The 7,554-nt window shown below is 36.3% G+C and overlaps 1 non-coding gene across 1 annotated transcript; it reads right to left on the reverse strand.

The window, feature by feature from the left end:
• Positions 1-987: 987 nt before the first annotated feature.
• On the reverse strand, positions 988-1,061 carry Trnam-cau (transfer RNA methionine (anticodon CAU)). Its single transcript has one exon. It is a non-coding gene; the product is annotated as a tRNA-Met (tRNA).
• Between the last annotated feature and the right edge of the window lie 6,493 nt (positions 1,062-7,554).

Raw genomic sequence — 7,554 nt, forward strand, 5'->3', positions numbered from 1 at the left:
TTATTTATTTACATATGTTGAAGGATCCTTGCATCCCTGGAATGAAATACCAATTTGATTATGGTGTGTACTATTTTTGATATATGGTTAAATATTATTTTCTAATACTTTGAACAACTTTGCATATGTTCATCAGGGATATTGCTTTCTTATTTTCTTTTTTCTGTACTTGTCTTATTTTGGTAATAAGGTAATTTTGGCTTCACAGAATGAGTTTGGAATGGTTCTGTGACTTCTAATTCTATGGAATAGTGTGAGAACATTTGGCATTAGTACATTAAATATTTGGTAAAACTTAGCAACAAAGCCACCCAGTCCTAAGCTCTTTCTTTGTTGGAAGATTTTTATTACTACTGTTCCAGTCTCATACTTTTGTTTCAATTATGGTAGGTCTCATGCATGTAGAAAATTATCCATTTCTTCTAGGTTTGAAAATTTGTTGCCATAAATATTTTCACCATAATCCCTAAAGGTACTTTGTATTTCTGTTGTGTGATTTGTAGTGTTTCTGTTTCAACTCTGGTTTTATTTGGGTATTTTCCCCCTTGAATAGTTTAGCTAACAGTTTGAGAGTTTTACATATTCAATGAACCAATTCTTTATTTCATTGATCTTTTGCATTATTTTGGTCTCTATTTCATTTTTTTCTGCCTTATTTTTGTTTCTTTTACTAATTTGGAGTTTGGTTTGTTCTTGATTTTTATATAGCCTGAGATGTATCATTAGGTTTTTTATTTGAAATCGGTTTTATTGTTGTTGTAGACACTCAGTGTTATGAACTTCCCTTTTAGAAGAGCTATTAGTGCATTCCACAGGTTTTAGTAGGTTTCCTTTTTTAATATTTATTTTTTTGTAGTTATACACAATAATTTTTATGTGGTGCTGAGGATCGAACCTAGGGCCTTGCACATGCAAGATGAGCCAGCGCTCTACTACTGAGCCATAACTCCAGACCCATGGTTTCCATTTTTTAATTTTTTTTGTGTGTGTGTGATACTGGGGATTGAACCCAGGGCCTTGTGCATATGAGGTCATCACTCTACCAACTGAGCTATATCACCAGCCCCTGCATTTTCATTTGTTTCAGATGTTTTAATTTTTCTTCTGACAACCTCACTGGACTAGTGCTCATTCAAAATTGTGTTTTACAGTCTCCATATATTTGTGTAATTTCTGAAATTTCTCTTGTTCTAGTTTGATTCCATTTTTATCAGTAAAAAAAAAAGATGGGAGTTTAGTTTTTTTCAATTTTTTCAGACATTTTTAATGGGCTAACGTATGGTATATCTAGAGGAATTTCCATATACTGATGAAATGATTGTGTTTTGTAGCTCTTGGATGGAATATTCTGTAAATTGCTATTAACTCTATTTTATCTGTTGCATAGTTTGACTCTGATTTTCTTTTTTCTTTTTTTTTTGGTCTTGATGATATGTCCATTGTGGACAGTAGGTATTGAAACCATCTACTATTAAGGTTTGAATCCTAAATGTCCCTCAAAGCCATGTGTTTAAGGCTTAGTCACCAGATTATGACACAATTGAAAGATCATGCATGCCTCCATCAGAGGTGGAGGCTGGTGGAAAGAAGTTAGATTGTTGGGATGTGCCCCTGAAGAGAATACTGGGACCCTTGTCCCTTCTTTCTCTCTGCTTCCTGGCCACCACAAAGTGAGTAGTTTTGCCCTCACCACAGGCCAAAAAACAATGGAACCAACTTACCAGGGATCTGAAATCACCATCTAAAATCAACTGTTCCTCCTTTATAAACATTTTTATCTGATTTTTTTTATTGTCTTAGAGTCTGTCTCTCCCTTTAGGTCTAATAGGGTTTTTTATACAAACTTGTGTGCTCTGCCATTATGTACCTATAGATTTATGATTACTTTATCTTATTCATTGAATCATTGTTCAGTTATTTATTTTGCCTCTTCTTAGTTTTTATCTTAAAGTCTACTTTTTTTTTTTTTTTTTAAGAAATAAATAAGTATAGTCACTCCTGCTTCCATTTGCCTGGCATACCATTTTATATCCCCTGAATTTGGTCTCTGGGTGTTTACTAATGAAGCCAGTTTCTTGTTGATGGCATGCTTGTGGGTCTTTTTTTATTTAAAAAAAGTTTTAATCCTTTCAGCTGGTCCATAGCTTTTAATTGGAGAATGTATTTTATTTACATTCATAGTTATTATCATTGACTTTCTTAGTCATTTTGAATATCTTGTTCTTTCCTTTTTATTCATTTTTGTGGTTTGATGGTTTACTGTATTGATAATATTTCCTCCTTTTCTAGTTCTCTTTGATGTACCTACTCTTATAGTTGGGTGTATTCACATGCTATCATAGTGGTAGTTAACATTTTTCCACTCAAGTGTAGGAGTCACTAAAGTATCTTCCATAAAATTGGTCATGATGGCTTATCTTGGAATGTCTTTATTTCATCTTCATTTCTGAAGGATAACTGTAGTGGGAATAGTATTCATGGTCACATATGTTTTCTTTTAGCACTTGAAATACATCATTCCATTACATCCTGGCCTGTAGAGTTTTGTCTGAGAAATCTGCCATCATTCAAATGGTATTGCCCTTAAACTTCATGCTTGCTTTTCTCTTTCAGATTTTAGAAGTGTTGTTGTTGTTCTATGCTTATGAAATTTGGATATAATATGCAGTGGTGAAAGTCTTTTCTGGTCATCTCTATTTGAGGTTTAACAAGCTTTCTGTACATGGATATCCTTGTCTTTCCTAAAATTAGAGATATTTTCTGATATTATTTCATTGAATAGGTTTTCCATGCCTTTAATCTTTACCTCCTCACCTTTATATATTACAATTATGTGGATATTTGTTCATTAAGTTGTACCCTAAAGATTCTGAAGTTTCTCTTTTGTCTTTTGTTCTTTGAGAATGGAATATTTCAAAAGACCAATTTTCTTACTGAAATATTTTTTACTACTTCATTTAGTCTGTTCTTGATGTTTTCACCTGAATGTTTTGTTTGACATATTAAATTATCCACTTTCAAAATTTGTTTAGTTCTTTTCCAAAATATTTTTTGGTTAAATTTCTCATTCATATCTTGCATTGTTTTCCTAATTAATTTAGTATTTATCTGTATACTCTTGGATCTTACTGACCTTTAAAAAAGATCATTCATTTGGAATTCTTTGTCAAATATTTCATCAACCTTGATTTTTAAAGACTCTCTTCCTAGAAAATTTTGAGTTTTTTGAGATGTCAAATCTCATAAAATTTTGGATTTTTTTGTAATAAAATTTTGAATTTTTTGAGATGTCATATCTCAGATGTCTTGTGTGACGACTTTGAGATTTTGCTCATCTGATGGATCAGAGAGCTCTACCACTTTTATGGGATAACCTTCTTAACGAGTTGTTTCTCCAGAAGATGTGTCTTGGAATATTGGGCTTCATGCAATATTCACTTTATTACCAGATGAACACCATAATATAATCTCCTTAGAAGTTCTTTGGACACAGTGTATAATGTGTGAGAATTGGAGAGGTCCACTGTCTGCAAGAGTGAGGACATTCTAGCAGTTCAGGTAGGTGTGGTATAGGTAGCAGAGTGTGTGGGCTGTGTACTGTGTGGCTACTCTCTCAGTGGGAGCATTGCCTCCCTCCTTGCAGTTTCCTCAGACACTGTTGATGTTGGGTTTGTTACTTGTAAGGATTTCTAGTACTGGTTACATTAATGGTGGTGAGAAACCTGAAGCCCTTGTCCTCTAAACAAATAATGGTGCAGGATCTGGAGCTTTTCAGGGAGAAGTGATGGCAAAAACCACAGCACCCACTCTGTGGCATTCACACCCAGTTCTGACAGCAGAGCATGGTCAGACAAGGTAAACGGTGGGACCCAGGTAGCTGTAGTGACAGGAGGAACTGTGACATTCCTTCTTCCTGTTACTGTGAGAGTGCCTTTCAAAGAGTAGGATCTTGGGTTTGCAGCTGTGGGAACCTAGATATAGTGTGACAGCTGATGCTTTTCTCCCCACAACTCTCCCAGCTATAGGGCTTTCCAAGAAGGAAGAAAGAGCTGGACACAGACAAAACCAGACAAAGTTTCTCTCTGGACTGAATTAAGTCATATGCTCTTGGGTTGGGGGGCAACAGCTGGGGATCATGGGGTTGCACACCCCTACAGGTAGAGAAATGGAACTAGAATTTTTTCCCCCCATCTTGTTAGTGACAGTCGCCTGTGTGTGGCGCTGATGCGGAGGAGTAGCAGGAACATGTGGGAGAATGCCTTCAGTTCTGGCATTGGAGTAAATCTGTACATAACTGGCCATGCCCTAGACTCAGAGAGCAAACTCCCTGATATCTGAATTACTGAGGTCAGTGCTCTCCATTCCCCTTTGTATTACAACCCCTCCCCTCCACAGGGCTCCCATCATGTTACACCACTGAGCCAACTTTGGTTTCTGAGGTAGCTAAAGCTGAGCTAGTGAAATAGAATGCATCCCAGACATGCAACATGCAAGGGTTTTCACCCACTAGAGCAATCTGAGTTCAAGTAATAGTTCCCTTCTCAAGATGGCTCCCAGCTATAGCACTTGGTAGTTTGCTGAGGGATAATGTGAAATCATTTCTAAAGCAAGGCTGCTGTGTGGAGTTACTTATTTAAGTGGGCTGCAAACCAATGAGAATTGTGGAACTTCCCAATAGCTAGGATTGCCAACATCCACACTTGAACTCTCACCCTTACTTCTATAGAGGGAAGACTTCCTCTCCCCAGGTTTTGGATTCAGATGGAAAGTGTCAAGATATTTTGTTTCTGATTATGTTAATGTCCCAGCTTTCTGGATGTTTCGAGGTTCCAGTTTCTATCTTACCGATTTCCAGGGTTCTGATGGTCACTTATCTCAAAATGCAGCCACATACCTGTTGTTTTAGCTCTTTGTGGAGGAACAGGTGAGCACTGGATGCCTCTATTTAGCCATTAGACACCTACAATGTCAACTTTCTGGATATTGATAACAAAGAATAATTCTTCTCACATGCATCCTCTGCAACCATGTGACATTCTAAATAAGCACTGAGTTTGTAATTTGACCAAAGTTTCAATGTAAATTTGCTTGGAAGTACCTGAATGAGAGGACAGATTTTCAGGTTTTATAGATCCTGTTAAGAGGATAACCATTGGGTGTTTTTCACTAAGTGAAAAATGTTCATGGGACCTAATGGAAAAAACACGAGACTATTTATAGTTGGAAAATAAAACTCTGGCAACAGTATAGATGGGTTTAAATGTATCAGAGCACTATGCCTGTAATCCCAGGTACTCGGGAGACTGAGGGAGAAAATCGCAAGTTTGAGGTTTATCTGGGCAGCTTAACAAGACCCTTTTTCTCAAAATAATAGGGGGCTAGAGATGTAGTTCATTGGTGAAATGCTTGTTTAGTATGCACAAGGCCATGGGTTCAATCATCAGGACCATTAAAAAAAAAAAAAAAGGAAAAGGAAAAAGACTTGGTGAACAAGACAGTTAACTGCCTTTGGTTGCTAATGGAAAGAATAAGATAAATGAGTGAGTGAAAAATCGAGTAGTGTGTGCTTTTTTAGAGTTCTTTTCATTCACATGTGTATATAGAGCTGTATATACTCCATAATCTTTTAGAACATTCAGGACTCCTTTCACCATTGTGCAAGGTCAAGGTGATGGTGATTTCAGGTTCCCAGGATGTATTTGATTTTTAATATATTTTATTTGTCAGTGGACCTTTATTTTATTTATTTATATGTGGTGCTAGGAATCAAACCCAGTGCCTCACACATGCTAGCCAAATGCTTTACCACTGAGCTACAACCCAACGCCCACCAGGAGGTGCTTTTAATTCAGTGGTTCTTGAGGGTACAGGATGGAGACCAAAAGTAAAGACGCAAGGGGCTGGCAGCAGAGGATGCAAAGGGTCCCTTAATCTCTTATGATTTTTCCATCTGGGCTTCTCTGACCTAAAAGACTGACAGGAGAAGGTAATTTAAAGATGATCTATTATAAAAAAAATACAAAATAACTTCCCCAGAAAGAATGTTATAGTCCAAATTTTAGATAACAAAGGAAGAATGAAAGTTAAAATAATATGACAGTATTCCAGTTACAGAAGAAGGCACAGGAGTCAAACAGGGGCTAACTACATAGTAAACTTGGCTTGTATTTTTTTTCTGGAAATGATATAACGTAGTATTGATCAGATTGCTAGCTGACCCATGGGCATCATGTTTGATACTGTGACCTTTAATACATAGTGATGGTTTATGGGGTGTGAGGGTTTTGGGGGTGATAAAAAAAAAATGTTCTACTTTATGGAACTATGTAGTGTGATGGTTGCAAAAACATTGTGAACATATTCAATGTATGGAACTGCACACTGAAAATGGTTGAAATGGTCAATTTTATTTGTATTTTACTGTACATACAAATAGTTATATAAAATAAAGCCATCCAGTTTTAGACCTCAACTTTAAAGGGTCTAAGATATTACCCTATGGGCATGATCACAAAGTAAACTCAAACTGTGTCTATATATTTATAGAAATGTGTTATATATTTAGAAATATTATAAGTACTAGATGCCTTGGTCTACCATGGCGCAATGTACCAAGAGATCCAGATGTTACCTTTACATGCAGGGGCGGGTCACATCACAGAAGAGAAACTCCAAAATTTAAAGGTTTCAGAAGGTAGAGAGGAGTCGCTGGCATACCTGCGGTGACTCACCCCCACCCTGTGGAAAGATACCTTATCTTTCACTCTGACTTGTCAACACCTCCTCTAATCCTCTCTTGAGGAAAAGTTCTCCCCCCTGAGAAGTAAGGAAGTGTCCAGAGGGATGAGGGAGGTGCTCTAGACTCTAATCTCTAGGCTCTGAGCAAATGGCCTTTGGGGAGAAAATCTTCTCTAGGTTTATATATTCTCTATCTTTACACCCTTCTGATCCCCATGGTTCAGAAGAAATATAGGGAAAAAAAACAGCATCAACGCTAACCAAAAAGAAGGAAAAAAAAATCTATAGTACCAATTTTGTTTCTATCTCTGCACTGCCAGGGAACTTATTACCTTCTGTGGCTGCTATTCAATCTTGAACCTATTTTTTTTTCCCTTTTGGATATATATGGTGTGTGTGTGTGTGTCTGTGTGTGTGCAAACATACATACATGTATCCTTTTGATTATAAAGAGGTCATAAAAATAACAATCTATTGTAGAAATATGATATGTAATAGTATTTAACCTACAGATTAATATTAGCAGTGTCTAGTATCTAATATAAAGACTAGTATTTAATAATTTATAGGGATAACTGCTTAGTATGACATGAATTCCAAATACTATGCAAAGTTTTATTTTGCTTCCTTGTTTCATTTCACCATAACCATATTGATGAAATTCAGGGGTTATTTCGCTTCAAAGTTTATTTGTGCTTAAGCATAATAAACTTCACAGTTTTACTTTGGCAATATGAGCAGTATATTTGTCTTTGAAAAGTCTAGCCCCAAATGGAAATTTCAGCACAGTTCTGAATTTATATATGTATTTTTTAA

Source organism: Ictidomys tridecemlineatus, chromosome 1 (assembly GCF_052094955.1).
Source record: "Ictidomys tridecemlineatus isolate mIctTri1 chromosome 1, mIctTri1.hap1, whole genome shotgun sequence".
NCBI classification, from domain to species: domain Eukaryota; kingdom Metazoa; phylum Chordata; class Mammalia; order Rodentia; family Sciuridae; genus Ictidomys; species Ictidomys tridecemlineatus.